At 45.6% G+C, this 22872-nt stretch overlaps 1 protein-coding gene across 2 annotated transcripts in view; it reads left to right on the forward strand.

Moving 5' to 3' along the window:
• Nucleotides 1-20852: 20852 nt before the first annotated feature.
• Nucleotides 20853-22872, forward strand: part of LOC144785237 (uncharacterized) — a 196357-nt gene continuing 194337 nt past the window's right edge. Inside the window, exon 1 of one of the 2 annotated variants that reach the window (XM_078664256.1) lies at nt 20853-20897. The gene's annotated coding sequence lies outside the window, so the exon portion shown is untranslated. Of the gene's footprint in view, nt 21008-22872 lie in introns of both variants that reach the window. The other variant, XM_078664255.1, reaches the window with a different exon arrangement.

Below are 22872 nucleotides of genomic sequence, written 5' to 3' on the forward strand. Positions count from 1 at the left end.
TGACTCAATCACAGGTTTTATTCCTGCAATTGTTTCCTGGGACAATTTATATTGAGGCGTTCTTGGAAACTCGGCATTTGGTTTTACCAGTATTTTTACCGGTTCTACCCCTTTAATCAATCCTATTTCTTCTCCTGTGAAATCCCATACCTCTGACGCCACTGCATCTCTTAAATCTTGGGGAAGATCTTCTACTGTCAGAGTAGGATATAATTCTACACAGGATTTCGAATTGGCCACCTGGAAAGTGGCATCATCGTCCGTAGTCTGTACCTCCACTCCTTGCGGGGTGCAGTATATGGTGCAGTTCAATTTGCACAACAAATCCCTTCCTAACAGACATACCGGACTCGAGTCACAAACCACAAACTGATGCTCGTTCACATGGTTTCCTATCTTCACAGACACTGGTTCTGTCAAGGGACTAGTCATTCTTTTATTTGCGACTCCTACCACCTGGATTGTTTCCCCTGACATCGGCAAATCTGGAACCAACGCTGATCTCAGAGTTGATCGAGTAGCTCCAGTATCCACTAAGAACGTTGTAGGACACCCTGCCACTTCTGCCTCAACAAACGGTCCTCTTTGATCCACTTCTAAGACTGCCCCGAGGGTGCAGTCCTCCTCACTACTCACACGCTGTCCTGTCAATGGATCAATATAATAACACTTTTCTTCCTCGATGAAGAGAGGCATTTGTTTAAAGACCTTTCCCCCTGTCGATATTTTCGGTGGTTGTGGGAACTGGGCTCGTGGAGCCGGAGTCCCCCCTTTGGCCCCCTTGCTTCCCGTAGCTGATACCTTTGGAGCTGGAACCTCCTGAACCTGTTCTTCAACTTCTAGCTCCCCATTTTCAGGGTTAAAGGGACACTCGCGTCGCCAATGTCCCACCTGGTGACACTGGTGACACTTTGTCGTTTTCTTTAAAGTGGCAAAGTCTACCCTAGGTCTCTGACCTTCTTCATTATCCTTGCTCTGACCACTTGACTTCCGTCCCATTGTCCCCATTCCCTGTTTCTGCTGTCTGCCCTTCCCGGCTGACTGCATTTTCACCACCATTAATTTCTCCTTTAAATTCTTAGCTTTAGAATCTATTTCGTCACTACAGTATCTCGCATAACGTAGGATCTCGTCTAGATGTTTGTTTTGCCAACAAATTAAATGTTGCTGAATCATCAAACAAATATCAGGTCTCAACCCCAAAACGAACTTAGACACAAACTGTCCTATATCTTTGGGATCCATTACATCGAGTCCACTGTATTGCTTGAATGTTTTCAACAACCTTTCATAAAACTCATGAACGGTCTCTTTCGGTTCTTGTCTCGTTCGGTCTATTTTCACCCAATCTATATCCTGAGGTGGTACCTTATCTTTCAGCCAAGCTATTACCCTTTCATACTTTTGCATGACCATTTCAGACGGTCCATTAGTTCGAGCATCCCTCACTGGTTCAGTATTTGGCCATTCAACACTAGTCTTGCACGGGGTCCACAAATCAGATGGGACCACAATGTCAAACAACGTGTTCAAGTCAATCCACAATACTTTCGAGATCTTTACAAACCTTTCTTCCTGCTTATACCACTCTACTGGATTGTCCCTTAACTTCGGAAATGAGTTGGTAAATGCAGCTAAGTCTCCTCTACTCCAGGGCACATGTACATAATTTCCGTTTGATATTTCTCGCAAAGGGAATGCCTCCATCTGCATTACCCTTCCCTCAGGGGTCATCACATTTGTACTTCGTCTAACTGTGCCCTTTTTGACCACCTTTCTTCCCATTTGTCCAGTTCTCTCCACACTCTTATTCCTGATACCAATTCTCTTATGTGTGTTTTCAATCCGGTAGTCCTCTTCTCATCTAGGTCTTGGTCTGAGTATTGTAATCTGTGGTTACTCTGCAATGCCCTTGTCCTAGATAAATCTACAGCATACCTGTCTGCCAAATTAGTCAGTTTCTCATGAAACGCTCTAGCTCTCCTAGTAATATCCTTCGCTATGAACAGCAGCTCATCTTGTTCGTACAAATCGATCCTTTCTAAAGGCACCGTTCCTTCTATAATCTTGTCTAGATCGGATTTCAGACTGGACACATCAAGCCTTTTAACCTTTATCGCAGCCTTTAGTACCTCCGCTCCAGATGCTCCTTCCACATCCCTCCCGTCCCAGCTCCTAGTCCTGCGCCTAGGCACCGGTGAGTTAGCGGGAGTCCTCCCCTGTTCCCATCTCTCTAGATCCCATGCCTTTCCATCCTCTCGGGGTGGGTGGTGAAATACTTCCTTGTTTCCCATTTTCCCGCCTTCCCCGTTCTGCCTGTTTTCTCTGGGTACATAGTAAGGCATTCCACTGCTCCCCTTTTCCTCACTATTTCCCTGCGATTCTTGATTATTCGAAGCATGGCGGGACCTATCACTGTTCTCTTTCCTCCAATGTTGGACGTTTTCCCCGAGTACATGATGAAGGCACCTAAACCTATTCTGGAAAGAATGTACCATCTGATCTCCCCCTTTCTCCCAGAGACGGGACATCTCCTCACACTCTACACTCCTACTATTTTGCTCCTGTTGTTCCCTCTCATCCGTAGGACGTGTAACCCCCCTGTTCTCCTGACTTTGGCCTTCCCGGCCCTGACTACTCTCACTGGCCCCACAATGAGATACAGTCCCGTTACCCCTGGTTTCCCACTCTGGTTCTGTTCTTGTCCTGTTACTCGGGGTTACTGCGGACCCATCCCATTCCCTCAGATCAGCTCTTAATTCTGAATAGGGCCTAGGCCGCGGTCCCCTTAGATACATTGGTCCTCTCGGACCTCCCTGTCCTACATTGGGACCGACAGTCGTGTCTAATGGGGTATTCCACGTTACCGATCCTGGCAATTGTTTCCATGCATTTGTCACATTATTCCTCCTTTCCATCACAATCCTTTCTCTATCTGATCGCCTCTGTTCTTCCTCTCTATCTCTCTCAGGGTTATAGATCGATACTATGGGTCCTATGGTAACAGGCACTTGGAGAGCATCTGGCAATCCAGCAGACTCAACCCTTTCGGTGGTTGGCGTTTTCTGCACCACAAACCTTCCCACTACACTCTGTACAGTGTTGTTTTGAGGTGTTTCTCCGCCTTTAATAGATGACCATTCCGATATAGGGAGTGGTGTATACCCCTCTATGGCATTCCCATCTTCCCTTGCGAGCCCCCTATCTTCTATCACCCCCACTCTTGGAGGTGGTCTATCCATTAACAATCTGTTTATCAGATTGTCTTCCGACTCGCTTTCCTCGTCTTCCTCCATGAGGTTTCCTCCTCCTCCTGCCACCTCCCTCATCGGATACATTTTTTCCACCTCAATAGCCTGTACCCTCCACCGCTTTGCTTCCTCATCCCATTTAGAATCTCGCACTGCTCTTACCGATCGCGTCAATCTTTGTTGACACCTGTTCAAATTCCTGTCGTGTCCCGCCCTAATCCATGCATTAAGGGCCTCAAACTGTGTAGGTCTAGGTGAGGGTTTCAATGAGGACATAGTTGCTTTTAACCGATGTAACACCTCTAACTTAAACGTCCCGTACTTCGGGAACTGCATTTCCTCATTCCCTTCCGTAAGCTTATTCCAAGCCCCAATCCATAATATGGTATGCAGTCCCACATTCGTTCCCATATAATGAGCTGGTGTACCCTCCGGCGGAGCCTCTTCCCCGTAATAATGTTCACTTCTTTTTCTTTTAAAAATCCCTTTCAAACACTTAAAACACTTCATGATTTCTCTTTTCTCTGCGTTTGTTTACTTCCTGATGACAATCCACCAATCTCAGCGTGGTTCTCACTAACTGGCCTATCCGTACGCGGCTTTCCTCCGACGTCACTCTAGCCGCCTAACCAGAGCGCGGCTCTAGCTAACGTCACACCAACCGCTCAATCACAGCGCGGCTCTAGCCGACGTCACCCGTCCCCCTTCGCAGCAGTTCCCCTCCTTTCTCAGCTCGTCTCCTCGGTCATGCACGCGTCCCATTCATACTCTGAAAAATGATTACTTCCGTCCAAGCGATCACCTTTCTTGACTGTACGCCCACAGTCTTTTCTGTAGTTGTCACCTTAACTTGACGAAGTGTCTTTCCGATTACTTCCAGACAATCGCCTTCATTGATAGGTTTCTCACACACAGTAACTTTCGACCAGCGTCCGTTACTCATACACTCGCTCTAACACTCCCCCTATCTCGGTCCCACGGCGGTCAATGGTACCTCGTGACCTCCGTACTATGGTCGACAACTACCCTGGATGTTCGATACACCCAAAACCACTTAAGCTCTGGCCTGAACTTAAGATTTCACCAGTTCACCCGTTTACCAGGTAACCAGTTTACCAGGTTGCGCGCGCTCACAACCTTCTCTCATTCACACTACAGGCATTCAACTCCGCAAGACATTATACAACACAAAACACCGCAATCTGTTCACGCATGACCCTTGTTATACTCACTCTCCTCCGATACTGCTGCTTTTCTCGCACCGTCTGCACCTTCGGTGTACGATTCTTCCGCTGCTCGTCTCTCGATGTCTAGGGGCCTTGGGGTAAACTAACCTCTCTAGATTACCTTCCTCAAGAAGATAACCATCCTAACTCTGCTACCAACTGCTAACGCGGGATTACTGGTTACTAGTTACCTTACCAGCTCCCAAACCAAGTCGACTGGATCGTTGGTACCTGTCATTGAGTAAAAGGCAATCTAACAATAGGTCAATCAATTAAGAACTTACACCACTCTAAATGACCACTGACCAGGATTAAGTTTTAAAGATTTAATATAAAGTCAAAGATAACTGAAGATACAAACTTCTCAAGATGAGATTCAAAAGATAAACTGGTATCACTATGAACATGAATTCTTTGAATAATCTAAGTCTACAGAACAGAATAATGAGTACAAGCTCGAATATCATAAGTGTTGCCAAAATGGATACAAGTTGCAACCTCAAAGTCATTACAGAAAAGAAAATTCAGATTAGTCTGTCCCTACACTATACTAAGTGACATCCCTACTTAACAAGATTTTTACCCCTCTAGGTGTCAGCCGTGGTGACTTCCTAAGAAGATCACGCACTTCTCTTTGTCTCTTCTCTGATAATGGGTCTCTCCTGATCAGTCTATCTGCCTACCCATCCGCTTCCTTAGGCTCCCAAAGTCATCTGCTCTACTCTCCTCCCGGGTCACTTTCCCTAATACCAAATCACATTTCCAATAGGAACGCCCCTTGGGACGCCCCTCACGTGGTACATCTTTGCGCGGTAAACTCCATGATGATACTCTTCAAGACCCTCGTTAAAGTTGACCTTGGTTCCCAGGCTTCTTCTCCAGTGCGCCGATACCCCCTGAAATTCCTGAAGACTCCTACAGGCCTGCGCCAAGCGCCACTGAACAAAGCCCCTTTCATTCTAGCTGATTAGGACCCTCGCACCTGCATACAGTCCATCCTGCAGTGGGCCTCAAATTCCAGACTTTACCATATCTATAGGCTATAAAGCATACGTAGCTCTCAGTACTTGGCACCTCTCGACTCCTTCTCTAACGAGCATATGGCAGATCAAAAGAGCTGACATTATCAGTTCTGCCTACTTGATTTACATGAAACGAGTCCCTGCACTCTAAACATTTAACTTGATTTAAACAGCATTCTTAACTAGCATACGTTTCTTAAGACAACACATCTATAAACCATATATTTCCATACTAAGTTTCGATAATACAATTTTGGAAGAACCACGTTAACCCCACCTCACATTATTTTAGCAGCACGTTTAGATTTTCTTGTGAATTGCCATGAGGCCTACACAATATACTGGTTTTCAGAGTCTTCACTTAACTCTTACATGATTCCTTTAACATGAGAACGTGAGGTTTTCATATTCATTCCAAACATTTCTACATTAATCTCACACAATTATGATTATTGTTACTCTACTTAAACATTCTATACATTTCACTACTGAATATAAGACACTCTGTGTATTTCACTTCTAGATATAAAACACTCGTGTGCAAACATGTTTAAACTAACTACGTGCTTGTAAATATGGTGCACTTATACATTTTTCAGACTTGTGCTCTCTCACTACCTCCCCCCAAACGCTTATCTTACCTGTAATTTGTGTTTGGAAATAGGGCTAAGCACAGGGCTGGCTGCACGGGAAATGGCGATTAAGGTTGGCAATCCTGGGCGGATGAAATGTCATCATTGCGGTGGTACTTGTGGTGTTACACAGTGGCAGTTGCAGCATCTGAAAAAAAAGAAAATGAAACCTTGTTTGTCCTTACCGTAGCATTAGAACGGTACGATAGAGAATATAGCAGGTGACAGTACACTAGAACAGTGCCACAATGTAGCCGAACAAATGGTAAAGTATTGAAAGTACTTGCGTTGAATTTCTTTGACATTGGCTACTACTACAAGAAATAGTACTGAAGGTGAAGGACACAGCAGCATAATATTAATTTGCCACGTCTAGGAGGAGGATGTTCTTGATGACCAATCAAGTTGATGGCGCACATGAAAATCTGCTTTCATTTGCCAATTGTGACTCAGTGTCAAGCTGAGTAAGAATATATCCTCGGATTCCTTCACCAGCCTGTTGCTATGACCTTATCCTCCCCAGCAAGTGTGTGGAATTATTGCTGTCATTTAGTCACACATCAATCAAAACCACACAGCCCGGGGGAAGAGGGTTAGGGTTTGGAAAATGGATGGGAATGGGGTTTTTGGGAAAGTTTTGTTGAGAGAAGAAAAAAAAAGCACAGTATGGACAAACAATAATTGAAGATAAACAAATCTTTGGGTACAAAGCTATCCATAAATCTTGTAAGTGACATAAAGGAAGTTCATGCACTACTGCATGCATGGTTACTGGAAAGTAAGTAGTACTTTCGACAACCGTGAATGAAAGAATGCGACAGCACAGGGCTGCAGTAATAATTATGCGTTTTCACTTGCCTATCTCTGCACTCAGAGAAATACTTCTTACATTAAATTAGGTTTAAAAAATAGCAGAAGTAAAACCTATAGAATGGCTGTAGGGATGAATTTAGAAGCAGAGATCAAAGAAATGCAGAGTCACACTCATAGAAGTTCATAGCAATAACATTACTTAAAAGATAATTAGAAAAGAACGGATACTGTATCTGTATGTTTTTGTAATTGTCCTGTTGAATTTGGTAAGTTGCATGCATCCAACCATTCCTCTTATTAGCGGGACTCCTCCATTCCATCTGACGCTCCGTCCATCAATGTTGGTGACCAGAAGACACCCTGTCCACTGCCTGCCTGGCGGATGCTGAATTGCAGCTCGCTAATGTGAAGCCTGACTTCATCCTTTTTTCCCATTGCACAGGCTGAAACCCGGCCTGTAATTATTGATGGAAAAACAGGAAGTGATATTAGAACACCACTGACAAATAAATATATGGTATGTACGCTGTGTAGTGCAAAAAGTCACACTTTGAGTTTCCTAATAGACAGTACAATATTTTTGAAAGTGCCTACTCTGTCTGAGTCTCCTTTTGAAGGATAAATAAGTATGGGCGAATTAATTTAGCGGATCCTTCCCCTCAAGCTAGGTGTACTGTAAACTGTGTTTTAGAACAAAATTAGACCTTCCCAGCAGTGCTCCCAGACCCTTACTAAACCCAGTCGCAAAAATGTAGACCCCCAATCAGATCTCCAAAAACGAGGCCTAGTAGAAAATGGTGACAAAAAGTACTTGGAAAGTAAAGTAGGCCCAAATCCCCCCTTACCCACCATGGATTGTATTCAAACCACTTGCAAGCAAGCAAAACTATCCATACCCAGCATTGCTCCAAGACTCGCAAACGCCCCCCCACAAACACCAGGAACCCCCACAAACAGCCCCCCAAAAACGGTAGAGTGAGCGAAATTTCAGAAAATGCAAAAACTTTTTCCCCAGGTATTGTCTCCAAAACACTTTCTTTTGGGTATTAGACCTTTCCAGCAATGGCCCCAGAACTGTCAACCTGGGCGAAAACAAGTTTAACCCCCCAACAAGCCAAAAGGAAAAACCCGGGAAAAGCCACACTTAAAAAACTTTGGGCCTACCTGGAATTCAGTCCAAATGCGCTCTGCAGCTAGGCCCTAACTCCCCTTTTCCACCATGGATTTCCTGAAAAACAAATGCAATCAACATTAGACTGTGCCAGCAGTGCTCCCAGACCCCAAAACCCACCCACAACAACCTAAAAGCCCACCAAACAGAACCCCAAAGAGAGGCAAGTGTTCAAAAGCGCAAAATCTTTTTCTGCTCCGATTTTCTCCAAACCAATTTTATCCGGTATTAGACCTTCCCAGCAATGGCCCCAGACCCGTCAACCCAGGCAGAAAGAAGTAGAAGACCCCCAAACAGCCAAAAAGCAAAACTACAAAAATGGGGACTTAGAAATTTTCAGGCAAATTTCCAAAATCACTCCACGCGCGCTCTGCAGCTAGACCCTAACTCCCCTTTGCCACCATGGATTTGCTTCAAACCTCTTGCAATCAAAACTATCCATACCCAGCAGTGCTCCCAGACCCCAAAACCCACCCACAAACACCCGGACCCCCCAAACAGCACCTCAAAGAAAAGCAAGTCAGCAAAAACGCAAAAAAAATTCACCTCCGATTTTGTCCAAACCACTTTTATCCGGTATTAGACATTCCCAGCAATGGCCCCAGACCCCTGCAGCCACCCGCAAAAAAGCAGAACACCCCCAAACAGGCAAAAAGCAAAAATGGGCCTACTACCTTCAATTCTGTCCAAATGCGCTCTGCAGCTAGGCCCTAACTCCCCTTTTCCACCATGGATTTCCTGAAAAACAAATGCAATCAACATTAGACTGTGCCAGCAGTGCTCCCAGACCCCAAAACCCACCCACAAACACCTGGAACCCCCCCAAACAGCACCCCAAAAACAAGCAAGTGATCAAAAGCGCAAAATCTTTTTCTGCTCCGATTTTCTCCAAACCACTTTTATCCGGTATTAGACCTTCCCAGCAATGGCCCCAGACCCATCAAACCAGGCGGAAAGAAGTAGAAGAGCCCCAAACAGCCAAAAAGCAAAACTACAAAAATGGGGACTTTGAAATTTTCAGGCAAATTTCCAAAATCATTCCACGCGCGCTCTGCAGCTAGACCCTAACTCCCCTTTGCCACCATGGATTTGCTTCAAAGCTCTTGCAATCAAAACTATCCATACCCAGCAGTGCTCCCAGACCCCAAAACCCACCCACAAACACCCGGACCCCCCAAACAGCACCTCAAAGAAAAGCAAGTCAGCAAAAACGCAAAAAAAATTCACCTCCGATTTTGTCCAAACCACTTTTATCCGGTATTAGACATTCCCAGCAATGGCCCCAGACCCCTGCAGCCACCCGCAAAAAAGCAGAACACCCCCAAACAGGCAAAAAGCAAAAATGGGCCTACTACCTTCAATTCTGTCCAAATGCGCTCTGCAGCTAGGCCCTAACTCCCCTTTTCCACCATGGATTTCCTGAAAAACAAATGCAATCAACATTAGACTGTGCCAGCAGTGCTCCCAGACCCCAAAACCCACCCACAAACACCTGGAACCCCCCCAAACAGCACCCCAAAGACAAGCAAGTGATCAAAAGCGCAAAATCTTTTTCTGCTCCGATTTTCTCCAAACCACTTTTATCCGGTATTAGACCTTCCCAGCAATGGCCCCAGACCCATCAAACCAGGCGGAAAGAAGTAGAAGAGCCCCAAACAGCCAAAAAGCAAAACTACAAAAATGGGGACTTTGAAATTTTCAGGCAAATTTCCAAAATCACTCCACACGCGCTCTGCAGCTAGGCCCTAACTCCCCTTTGCCACCATGGATTTGCTTCAAACCTCTTGCAATCAAAACTATCCATACCCAGCAGTGCTCCCAGACCCCAAAACCCACCCACAAACACCCGGACCCCCCAAACAGCACCTCAAAGAAAAGCAAGTCAGCAAAAACGCAAAAAAAATTCACCTCCGATTTTGTCCAAACCACTTTTATCCGGTATTAGACATTCCCAGCAATGGCCCCAGACCCCTGCAGCCACCCGCAAAAAAGCAGAACACCCCCAAACAGGCAAAAAGCAAAAATGGGCCTACTACCTTCAATTCTGTCCAAATGCGCTCTGCAGCTAGGCCCTAACTCCCCTTTTCCACCATGGATTTCCTGAAAAACAAATGCAATCAACATTAGACTGTGCCAGCAGTGCTCCCAGACCCCAAAACCCACCCACAAACACCCGGAATCCCCCCAAACAGCACCTCAAAGACAAGCAAGTCAACAAAAATGCAAAACAAATTTCACCTCCGGTTTTGTCCAAACCACTTTTATCCCGTATTAGACCTTCCCAGCAATGTCCCCAGACCCGTCAACTCACCCGCAAAGAAGTAGAACACCCCCACAATTGCAGAGTCTTTCTTCATTGGGCATAATCCTGCCATCTGCTTTGAGGGAAATAGGAGTCAGGAGGAGGAGGAGTATAGAGGAGCATGTTCTTGTGAACTTGTGAACCTGAGGAATGCAGACTGCGGCACCTTCAAATCAATAAGCAAATAAGTGAAGACAGTTCTGCTGATGGGCTTGTTTTTGTGATTAGGTGATTAAAGTTTTTTTATATAGATTTTGCAAAACAAAGAAAGACAGAAACACAGGAATAAAAGTGAACAAGGACGAAAAAGAAAGTTAGTGATTCATTGACTCATTTTCAGGGCTCGGTGTCAGGGAAGAAGAGCTTGTCCTCAAACTCTGCGAATTCAAACGGGAGTAGGTCACTTAACAGAGAAGAACTTCCCTCATCTAAGTTGGTGTCCTCCTCGTCTTCTTCCTGCGTGCATTCTCGTATTTTGTAATCTGGTGGTATGAGGTGCTGATTCATCTTGATCATTGTTAACCTCTCCACATTTTTGGGCGAGAGGCGGGTCCTTTTGGAAGTTACAATGCCACCAGCAGCACTGAAAACACGTTCAGAAGACACTCTTGCGAGTGGGCAAGACAAGTAATTTATAGCCAGGTTGGTGATCTCTGGCCACACAACTGTTTTCCCATGCCAATACGCCAATGGGTCATGAGAAAGATGGACCTCTGTTGAGTCATTCAGATAGGCCTGCACCATCGAATCAAGGTTCTCCAGGGTTCCTCCACTTTGCTTACTTTTTTCTGGGACCATTTCAGAAGCAAACCCAAGCTGAGTTAGCCAATCCTCTTCATCATACAATATTACTGTTGTGTCTGGTGCAGATGATACGGTTGCCGGTGTCGTTAACGGCTGAGAGGGAAAATCACTCACTTCTGCCACAGCCACAAATGCAGAAGTGGATTTTTTTGACTGCGGACGGCCTGCTGATGCTGATGTACTGCCTTTTCCTTCAATTTCCTGCCGTTCTCCTTCAAACCGAGTGGCTGACACAGCTAGCCAATGTTTGTACTTTGTAACATCTGCGTCATCAAAAGGAAAGAATACTCTGCCTGCCACTGCCTTTTTGTACCGTGGATCCAGAATAGTAGCACAGATGTAATGCTGTTCTGTGTTGATCATTTCAAGACAATCATCGCCAAGTAGGCGGTGTAATAACTTCTCCGCCGACTCAAATGCTTCTTCCTTTCCATCTTTTTCAAACTTAGAACACACCGCCTTCAGTCGGTGCTCTAGCATGCTCAACAATGGGATAGCTTTTCCCAAATTACAGTCCTTCCTGCTGACTGCACGCGTGAAGACCTCAAAAGTTCGAAGCATGTCTGTCAGGCTTTTAACTAGGTCCCATTGCTCCACCTGTATCCTCATGTCCATCATAGGTGTACCCTGTTTAAAGAAATACTGATTGACTACCGCATACTGCTCATACAGACGCTCAAGCATGTAGAAAGTTGAGTTCCAACGTGTTGCCACCTCCTGGATCAGTGCTTTCACTGGCAATTTACGTTCATGTTGCAGGCACCTCAGCTGCTTCCGGGCCTTAAAAGAATGGTTGAAATGTGTGCACATTCTCCGGCAGGTGGTCAGTAACTCGGAGACTGGACTTTCTTCACTCAAGAATTTTTTAACAACCAGGTTTATACAGGGCGCCTGACACGGCACTCTGAAATAGTTACCCATGTCCATGGCCTTAACTACATTGGTGCCATTATATGTGGAAACATAACCAATCATGCGTTTTCTTGGGGACAGCCATTCAAAGACCTTTGTGTTAAACTCATGCAAAATGTTTTCTCCTGTATGACTTTTCTCCATGGCAAACATGGCTATTGTTGCATGTTTCCGAGCAGCTTTATAAACTTTGTCCTCGTCAACACCTGCGTTTATCTTTGCTTTAACCCCTGAAAAAGAGACCCAGTGTGCAGTGATGCACATGTAATCAGTGGCTGCGCAACTGGTCCACATGTCTGTTGTCAGATGTATAGTGTGAACAGCACTCTTCTGCAAAGCTGCCCCAATCATCTCCAGCACATCTTCATGTAGTGCTGGAACCACAAGTCTAAAGAACAATCTGTGTGCCAGGACTGATAGTTATTTGAAAAAGATACTTTCTGGTGACCCTTATGAATGAAACATAAACGTCTGCTTAATCATTTGCATCATTTAATGATGTAGCTTGCATTTTTTGTTTTTTTCTTGAATTTTTGAAAGAAATATTCTTTGTGCAAAAAACCTTATAAGACAAATTACTAATTATATATACAAATATATACACAATATACAATACATTTACAATTGAACAAATTGCACTTACACCACATACATACTTTTCTCAAACTTCACACACACACACTACACAATGGTCCCTAGGTACACTCTAATGAAATCAAAAAATTCCATTTCCGGAATGAAACCAATTATAATACAACATTCCAAGTAATTTTTAGATTTGCGCTTATGAATTAAACTCAAAACACAGTGATGACTCCTCAGTTCGTGTGACCTGGGACAAGGTCGACGCGTTTCAAACCCTCAAATTGGTGGGGTTCTCATCAGGACCAAAAAGACACTTAAGTCTTCTCAGTTCGCTCTTTTCTTATGTGATGAAGTGATCTTAGAATCCCTATTGTGATTAATCTGTAAAGTTTTTAGTGGGAGCCTCCTAGCTGCCAAGTTACGCCCCAGTTTAGCCGTGGGCTGGTTCTGTATCCACGCTTTATCAGTCCGTGGCTTTCTTTTCCAAAACAAACAATCTCAATCGAAGTTCAACTCTTAACTTGCTTCGTCAAACTGTCGGGCCGGGTTCTGTGCCTCTATGGACGAATACGAGGAACCACAATTTTGGCAAAATAGAACCGGCTAGGAACCTTCCATTTAGGGCAGAGCGTTGCCACCATTTCAAGAAAACCCACCCCTTCCACAAAAGAAAAATGGAGAAGGTCCAGCGCTAGCATTTTAGCCAGCTTAGTGTTATACAGACGCCCCATTGGGTGGTTGCGTTCATATGGCGCTTCTGAAAACAAGATGCTTCTAATGGTGGGCTGGACCATTTTACGGGATGATGATGACTTCTGCGACCCAGTTACCATCCGTGATGAACTTTTTCGCATTGGTGTCTCACTCTCTCCTACACTCTTAGTGTGACTCATATATCTTGCAGGGGGTGTGCTGCTGACAGGGGTACTGGGTGTAACTGAAGAAATGTTTGACGCTTCTTCTTCCTCCTCGTCATCAGCAGATGAAACATAAACGGATACAATTTGTTGACTTGCAATTCGGGCATCCTTGATCTCCCTTAGGTGCGCATGCCATTTGACAGTGTGCTGTCTCTCAAGATGACCTCTCTGGCCTCCGGTACCATAGTTGGTACCAAGCTTACCACGACTAACTCGAACCTTACAAATGGTACAAATGGCTATGTTTGCCCTTGTTGGGCTAACACTAAAGAAGTCCCAAACTGTGGACTTCAAATGTCTGTGGGGGGCGGAGGAGGCGATACTGGGAATGCTGCTAATGCCAGATGAACTGGAGGATGTGTGTTGCCAAAATTTCGTACGTTGTGCACTGACAGCACCACTAATTGAGGAAATGGAGGTCGAGGTGGATGGAGGTCCCTTCTGGCGAGAAAATATGGAAGCTGTAGGTGGTGGTGTTGGTGTACTAGTTAACTGCATTCGTGGTGGTCCCATTCCCACGTCGCCATCATCATCATCACGCTCAGCAGCATTTCGGGCTAGGGTTAAAATGCCTGTGTGCTGCATGCCCGCTGAGGCTGGAGTGACGCCTATGATGACTGCGTCGTCGTCGTGAGAGTCTTCATCAGCAGGAGTATACGCCCCTTCTTGTTCAGCGTCATCATCACACTCCATAACTCTGAGACTTTCGGGGACCTTCCTTTTACGCTTAGCTACCTTTGTCAGATCATGGTGTGCCTCACTCTCAGACGGCCGTGGTGGTTCCCAAGTTTCATCCATATCATTAGAAGGAAGGGGGCTTGAAGAAGAAGTAGACACCATCCTTGATCTTTTCCTTGCTGGGGATCTGGAAGACAATGAATCATCAGGTGATACCTCGGCTTGAATGTCAATTTCCTGATGTGCCCCTACTTCGGGAGGAACAACTATTGTGGGCACTTGTGCCGCTCCATGCACCTCTGCTTGCTCCTCCCCTTGCGCCACCTCTCCTTCCACATGTACTTGGGCTTGTACTTGCACATGTGGTTGTTGTTCCGGTTGTGGTTGTTGAACACTCGTCAGATGAGTTACAACAACCTATGTTGATTGAGGGATGCTGCTACTTTCTTGCGATGAGCCAACATCACTGGTCGATGGTGATTGAACAACTATACTGGCTGCCTCTGCAGCACTCAAGGGTTTGGAACTAAGTTGGCGTGGTGGTGGTGGCACTGATCCCAATGGAGCGGAGGTGCTGCTCCCAGCTTGGTCCCCAGCAGACCCCGCTGCTGCAGGCGTACTTTTTTTCCCCCAAAAAATGTGGCGGTCGTCACACCAGTCTCCTTGGTAAGTGGCGCCAGTTGCTTCTTCTGCTCCTTACTGGCAACTTTCTTGCTAGAGGAGCTACGGGCAACTTTTTTTGGGGCCATCTTCTTCAGATGTCAGAACAGCAGGCCGCAGTTACACAAGTTGCAGAGTTGTCTGTGGCCACACGTGACGCTGTGCTGCACACACTGCATCAGGACTTCTTCCTGGCACTGATGAGGAACGATGAGGCTGATGATTCGTCTTTCTGCACCTAAAAGCAAACTAAGCCAGAGGAACATCAGTTAAATAAATATTGCATATGTAGCGCTTCAATTAATAGTTTGCAAGTAAGCATTTTTATTATACCCACCCCCCAAAATGGAAAGACCAATAAAATGCACCACTGACAGAGTACCCCTGGGCATAATGGATGAAAGCGTGGTAGACTGGGTGCAGGCCTATGACACAACAAAGCACACTGCCTGGCTTCAAAATTGCCCCTAGACCCCCACCCACATGGCCAGGCCCTGCCTGGACCAGGCCTCAAAATGGCCCCCACCCACATGGCCATGCTCCATCAACACCCCCAAAAATCGAAAAACACACACAAATCACCACAATCCAATGCCATCCATGCCCTCCATGATGTTTACATTCAAGACACCCCACAGAATGACTAGGCCCATGACCCACTGAGTGAGTACCCCTGGGCAAAAGGCCCCAACAGCCAAAAAAATCGAAAAACACACAAAAATCCCACAATCCAATGCCATCCATGCCCTCCATGATGTTTACATTCAAGACACCCCACAGAAAGACTAGGCCCATGCACCACTGAGTGAGTACCCCTGGGCAAAAGGCCCCAACAACACCCCCAAAAATCGAAAAACACACAAAAATCACCACAATCCAATGCCATCCATGCCCTCCATGATGCTTACATTAAAGAAACCACACAGGAAGACTAGGCCCATGCACCACTGAGTGAGTACCCCTGGGCATAATGGATGAAAGGAAGGCACATTGGATGCAGGCCTATGGCACAAAAGCACACTGCCTGGATTCAAAATGGCCCCTTCACCCCCACCACATGGCCCTGGACCAGGCCTCAAAATGGCCCCCACCCACATGGCCATGCCCCATCAACACCCCCAAAAATCGAAAAACACACAAAAATCACCACAATCCAATGCCATCCATGCCCTCCATGATGTTTACATTCAAGACACACCACAGAAAGACTAGGCCCATGCACCACTGAGTGAGTACCCCTGGGCAAAAGGCCCCAACAGCCAATAAAATCGAAAATCACACAAAAATCACCACAATCCAATGCCATCCATGCCCTCCATGATGTTTACATTAAAGAGACCAAACAGAAAGACTAGGCCCATGCACCACTGAGTGAGTACCCCTGGGTAAAAGGCCCCAACAACACCCGCAAAAATCGAAAAACACACAAAAATCACCACAATCCAATGCCATCCATGCTCTAAATGATGTTGAAATTCAACAAAACAGTTGCATCATGCACCCATAACTAATCCTGGTCCTACTGGATACTGTGGCTACCCACAATATATTTTATTTCCTGTTCTGAAAAAGTTCCAAAATTGTAGTTGCAGCAACTGTAATGCCCCAAACAAACAACATCAATTTACTTGTCAAATTTCTAATCCAAAAGTGATCCAAAGAAAGTCAAAAAGGCCTCAAATCCAAATATCCAGCAGCATCCACAAAAAGTAATCATTCCAGCTCAAGATCCAAATCAAAGTGACCAGCACATGAAGAAAGCACTGGGAGGAGCCTGCTGGACAGGAACAGGAAGTTGGAGACTGTGGGGCACTTCCTTCCTCCCAACCCCCCCCCCCCCCAAAATGGACTCCTTGCAAAAAAAAGTGCAGGCGAGTTATTCTGATAAAAATCATAATATTCAAGGTTTATGCTGCCTGCTGGTGGATTTCTTGTGCGAAATTGCAAATTTTGAAATCTCGCAACTGCGAGATTGTCGCTGCCTGCCGTATCTACGTGTTCGCAAGTGTTTACTCCTGCGATGCGTGATCACGGGCCTTTATGACGTACTCGCGTTGCCAAACTCTCGCTGTGCAAGGTGGCAAGCCGCGATGACGTAATCGCGGTCGACAAACTCCCGCGGGATCCCGCAGCAAGATACAAAATGGCGCAGCACATGCAAACATGGAGAAAAACAACTCTTCAAACGCTGAATGACGGTAAGTGAACGCTGTGCGCCGCAAAATTGTATAGTATTCTATTTGGCAAGTGCGACCAAGCAAAAAAATCCGCTTCGCGCGAAATTGCTAATTTTCGGCAAATTCGCGAGAGTTCGCGGAATGCGAATTTGCCGAAAATCCGCAAAATCCGCGAGCGGAACGGATTTTACGCCCACGCTTATAGATTGTCCTCTAATGTGGTTGTGGCTGTGGGCGTATATACCATTTCGTAGTGGGCCGCTAATGCATCAACTATTTGTTGTGGGTCTGTGGTAATAGTCCCATTCCCTAACCTGAGTAGCGCAACCCATCGACTAGCCATTTCCCATCTATCTAGCCAGGCTAGGAGCTTGCCTGTTTTATCACCTACTTCATAAATTGTATATTGTGTTTTGGTGAGTCTAGTTTATGCCTCATCCCATGCATAGGCCTTGTATTCCTGTTGGGCCAGATGTAACTTATGCGCTGTGGTAACGTTGGTGTCTATGGCATGTTCATCCTCTGCCTGGGATACCCCCTGTTCCAGGGTTTCGATCTGCTATCGTTAGGCTTGATTATGTCTTGTAATTAGTGAGATTGCGTGGCCCCGTAGTACAGTTTTATATGCCTCCCACAGAGTCATCGGATGCAACTGAGTGCTCGTTCTCCACACAAAGTATTGCACTGTGGCTGTAAGTAGAAATGTCCAAATCTTGTGGTTTCTAAGATATCCGGTTTAAAGCGCAAAAAATTGGCAGCGTCCCAGAGCATGGGAAGCATATGTAATTAACATATTACTGTGATGGAAAGTTCTGGAATTTGTGTGGATCCACAAAACTCCACCACCTTGCATTCCCCAAAGGCTCCCTATAACAATGGTACTTCACTTGTGTGGTTAGGCCTAGTGCCTGCGACAGGAAACATCCCAAAACACAACGTGGACACACCACATTTTTACAATGAAAAATGCCCCTTTTTTTGCAAAGTGCCGAGCTTTGGATTTTGAACCCAGGCTCTGGCGGCACCTCTGTAAACCTAGCAAACCTATACATTTTTTAAGACTAGAAACATAGGGAGATCCAGAATGGGGTGACTTGTGTGGCTTTTCCCAGAGTCTGTTACCCAGAGAACCTTGCAAACCTCAAACTTTGCAAAAATAAAATAATCTTCATATTTCTGTGATGTAAAGTTCGGGAATCTGTGTGGATCCACAAAACTCCACCCACCTCGCATTCATCAAAGTCTCCCGATAAAAATGGTACCTTATTTTTGTGGGTAGGCCTTGTGCCTGCGACAGGGAATGGCCCAAAACACAACGTGGACACACCAAATTTTTCCAGTGAAAACAAACCCTTTTTTGAAAGTGCCTAGCTGAGGATTTTGAACCCAAGCTCAGCCAGCAACTCGGTAAACCTAGCAAACCTATACATTTTTGAAAACTAGACACCCAGGGAGATGCAAAATTGGGTCACTTGTGTGGCTTTCGCCAGGTTCTGTTACCCAGACTCCCTTGTAAATCTCAAACTTTGTAAAAAAAAACATTTTCCTCACATTTCTGTGATGGAAAGATCTGGAAACTGCTTGGATCCACAACATTCCGCCCACCCACTTTCCCCAAAGTCTCCAACAAAAATGGCACCTCCCTTGTGTGGTTAGGCATAGTGCTCAGGACTTGAAACAAGCCAAAACGCATCATGAACACACCACATTTTTACAGTAAAAACTGCCCCTTTTTTTCAAAGTGCCTCGCTGTGGATTTTGAAACCTAGCTCTGACGGCACCTAGAGAAAACTAGCAAACCTATATATTTTTGAAAACTAAACACCCAGGGGAATCCCGTATGGGGTGACTTGTGTGACTTTCACCAGGTTCTGTTACCCATAATCCCTTACAAATGTGAAACTTTGTAAAAAGAAAACAAATCCTCATATCTCTGTGTAGGAAATTTCTGGAATCTGTGTGGATCCACAAACTTCCACCCACCCCGCATTTTACAAAGTCTCCCAATAAAAATGGCACCTCACTTGTGTGGGTGGGCCAAGTGCCCATAGCAGGGAAGGGTCCAAAACGTATTGTGGAGACATCTGAATTAACTATCACAGAACAACCTGGTTTTGCAAGGGGGATAACTGAGTTTTTGGCCCTGGGCTTGGCTGTCATGTAGGGATACCTACCAAGCCCACACATTTCTGAAAACTAGACACACAGGGTAGTCCAGAGAGGTATGGCTTGTGGAGACCCCCCAATGTTTTCCTACCCAAATTCCCCTGCAAACCTCAAAGTGAGTGGAAAGTTCTGGGAACACCAGGGCTGACACAGGTTTCCTACCACCCAGCATTCCTCCAGGTCTTCTGATAAAATTGGTACCACACTTGTGTGCGTGGGCTAAGTACCTGTGACAGGCAAGGGTACAACACATATTGTGGGGACATCAAAATTACCTAGCAGAAAATGACCAGGTTTTGCAAGGGGGTCGCCTGTTTTTTTTTGCCCCAGACTCAACGACCATCTAGGGAAACCTACCAAACCCAAACATTTCTAAAAACTAGACACCTGGGGGAGTCCAGCGAAGTATGGCTTGCGTGGATCCCCCAACGTTTTCCCTCCCAGAACCCCCTGTAAACCTTGGGCACCCTAGCAGCCCCTACCTTGCCATCCCATCTACCTCTCACCCCCTGCCCTCACATATCAACACACCCTTCCCTCCCCAACAAAACTTAGAACCAGTCTAAGGGAGCTAAATTGTCAGTTATTAAGGTGAGGTGGAGGTTGCAGAGTTGTGTGTTCAGAGGCAAGTCATTGCCTTGAAGTGGCCAGCCAAGGACTGATATGTGAAAAGGGGCTACTGTCTCATTTCATCCACCAGCGGTAGCGAATGTGTACCTTGTCCACGCTCCAAACTAACATAAGGAATTCACATAGTTAAGCGACGCCTTGCTAGTGTAGCTAAATTAGAAGGCATCAAAGAAGAGTAATGAGGAGGTCAAAGAATGGTAAGTGATGGTTGTGCCTAAATCCCCTTTTTAGAGAGCTTTTTGTTTTTTTAGATACAATAGGTCGTTGTTAAGCCATAGTGCATACACGCTGCCCGCAGGCGTAATAAAAATACATTATTGAAGAAGTGCCCTCCACTGATCTGTTTCTACACGTTCTTACTAGACGAGTATTTATTTCCTTGTGTTGTTTTATATAGCATCATTTAAAAGACAGCCAGTATGTGTACATGTTATAACAAGAAAATATGGACAGCCTACAGTGTGATATAGCATTTTTGAGAGACCCTCGTCTGGTTTTTAACATCTTGGAGCATAATCTCACTCTTTCCCAATCTCAACGGACCAATTGACGGCATTCATGTGTGGGCTTACAATAAAGTTGGTTGCCTCTACCCACGTCTCCTCGCCTCATCATACAGTATGACAATCTGTAAATCATTCTTCTCTAAAATCAAGCTTTGGTTTAAAAAATCATTGACTATGACATCGAAGACTGTGATTATAGAGACCACAGTGACAGGTGGTTTTCCTCTGACAAAGCCAAATTACCCCTAACAGAAAGCACCTGATTCAGGTGAAACCAGCCTACTAGACATCTGACACATCTGTCATTGGAATGGTCCTATCAGAGTTCTGGACTGACGACGGAGAATGTAAACAAGACTTCTGTCCAATCAGCTTCGAGTATTCAAAACCAATTGTCTTTTTTTAGAGTCAGGATCCAACTGCCTTCCGGGAGTACCATGAGGTAAGCCGAGCTCAGGGCCGCTGTCTGAGGGCTTTTGATATGGGATGGAACCATATACGTGCGTGCTGCAGAGAAGAGGACAGGCTGCTTAACAATTGGTGGAATTAGCGGTAAGCTTGGCCTAGGGGAGGTCTGATGAATAGGCAGGGCCGACTGGAGCGAAAACCATCATCCGCTCTGGCTAAAATGTACAAAACGGCTTACACGGTAGAGGTAGTAAATGTGGGGCATAGCTGAGTCAAGCCGGCTCACCCTGTTATGAAAGCAGACCCCTAGCCTGTAAATGCCTCAGTTGCAGAAAGGCCGGTACGTTCTGTGGGTAGGGTAGAGTCAGCCACCCACTAGTCATACAGTACATGCGACACGCCCATTTGACGGCCCTACCATATACTTAATACATCTCTCAATTGCCGTCTCGAATTACACGTCTGTTAGATTTTGCGACGCATATATGTTGAGAGTTACTCACCGGAATGCAATTAATTAATGAAAATAAAAAACCCTATTCACCCTAAAAGAGAAAAAAACACGTAAAGCCATTGAATTTTATATGTCTGAAAGGTGACGGTTTAAAAAAGGAAGCAACCAGGTGGGCTGGTGGGCGCTGAAGATGCCAGTCTTGATTCCGTAAGGGTATTGTATTTTCTATTTGCCTGTTTACGAAAATTATGGCGTTAATGGCATTTGCCCCAAATCCTTACTAGTACCGTTGCGGCTACAGTGAATGAATGAATGCACACGCTTATTACCCAATTCACAAAGATGTAGATAAGAGCATCTGTGGTTTAGTCTTGCAGTGCTCCTTGTTTTATCCTACATTGCAAGAAAACTGCCACTAATTGTGGTGGTGTGGACCCCTCGCAACACTGGGACGCACTTGCACTATTTGTTGCTATTTACTTATTGTGCTATTTATAGCAACGCCCATGGAGTTTATTTTGATTTTATACAAGCAGCAATTGAAAGCAGCTGCAACTGTTACAGATTTTCCGCATGATTAATTTATAACCAAACTGGGAACAAGTTTAAGCCAATTATAAATAATCCCCTGAAAGTTCCACCATTCAAAGACTTCCAAAAATAAGATTTTTCTTTTCATAAAGGAGACTCGAGTTGGCTAAGTGCGCATGGAGTGATGGGTCTGTCTCCTTTCAGCCAAAGGGGGCTTGATTTACAGACTTAGGGGCATATTTACAATAACTGGTGCATCCCTGCAAATCAGCAGCGATGCGCCAGTTATTGTGCGCCACAGCTCCGCCATCATGGATGTGCCGCATTTACAATGCGGCACACCATGGTGCACAAACGGCACAGATGCGTGACGCATCTGTGCTGTTAAAGTGACGCATTGCTGGAGTTGCGTCGCAAGCGCGACGCAGCTCCAGCAATGCTCTGGGGGCCCTATCTAGTTAATGCTGCGTCAATCCTTAAGCCTGCTTCAGGCAGGCGCAAGGTTTTGACGCAGCATGGGCCTAAAAGTGACTGAGTGAAATCTTGTAGATTTCACTCAGCCACTTTTAGGAGGCGTTCCTGCGCCGGAACGCCCCCCCTGCACAGGAACGCCTATATCTGGCGCAGGGCATTACAACGTGATGCATCTCCCAGATGCGTCACGGTGTAAGTACCCCCGCACCATGGAGCAGGATTTGCGCTGCCGCTGCGTCACAAAAGTGACGCAACGGCTGCATAAATGAGGCGCATGGGGCTTGTAAATCTGCCCCTTAGTGCATCAGTGGGCGTAAATTCAGAGATCCTGGGTTTTGTAGATTCCTGTCTGTAGACAGAATTTAGGGGCATATTATCAAGGGATTTATCTCCGCTGTTTTCAATCAATCAATCAAGACATTTATAGAGCGCACTACTCACCCGTAGGGTCTCAAGGCGCTAGGAGGGGGGGTGCCGTTACTGCTCGAACAGCCAGGTCTTGAGCTTCTTCCTGAAGGAGAGGTGGTCTTGGGTCAGGCGCAGGTCGGTC

This window comes from Lissotriton helveticus, chromosome 10, assembly GCF_964261635.1.
Source record: "Lissotriton helveticus chromosome 10, aLisHel1.1, whole genome shotgun sequence".
In the NCBI taxonomy this organism is placed as follows: domain Eukaryota; kingdom Metazoa; phylum Chordata; class Amphibia; order Caudata; family Salamandridae; genus Lissotriton; species Lissotriton helveticus.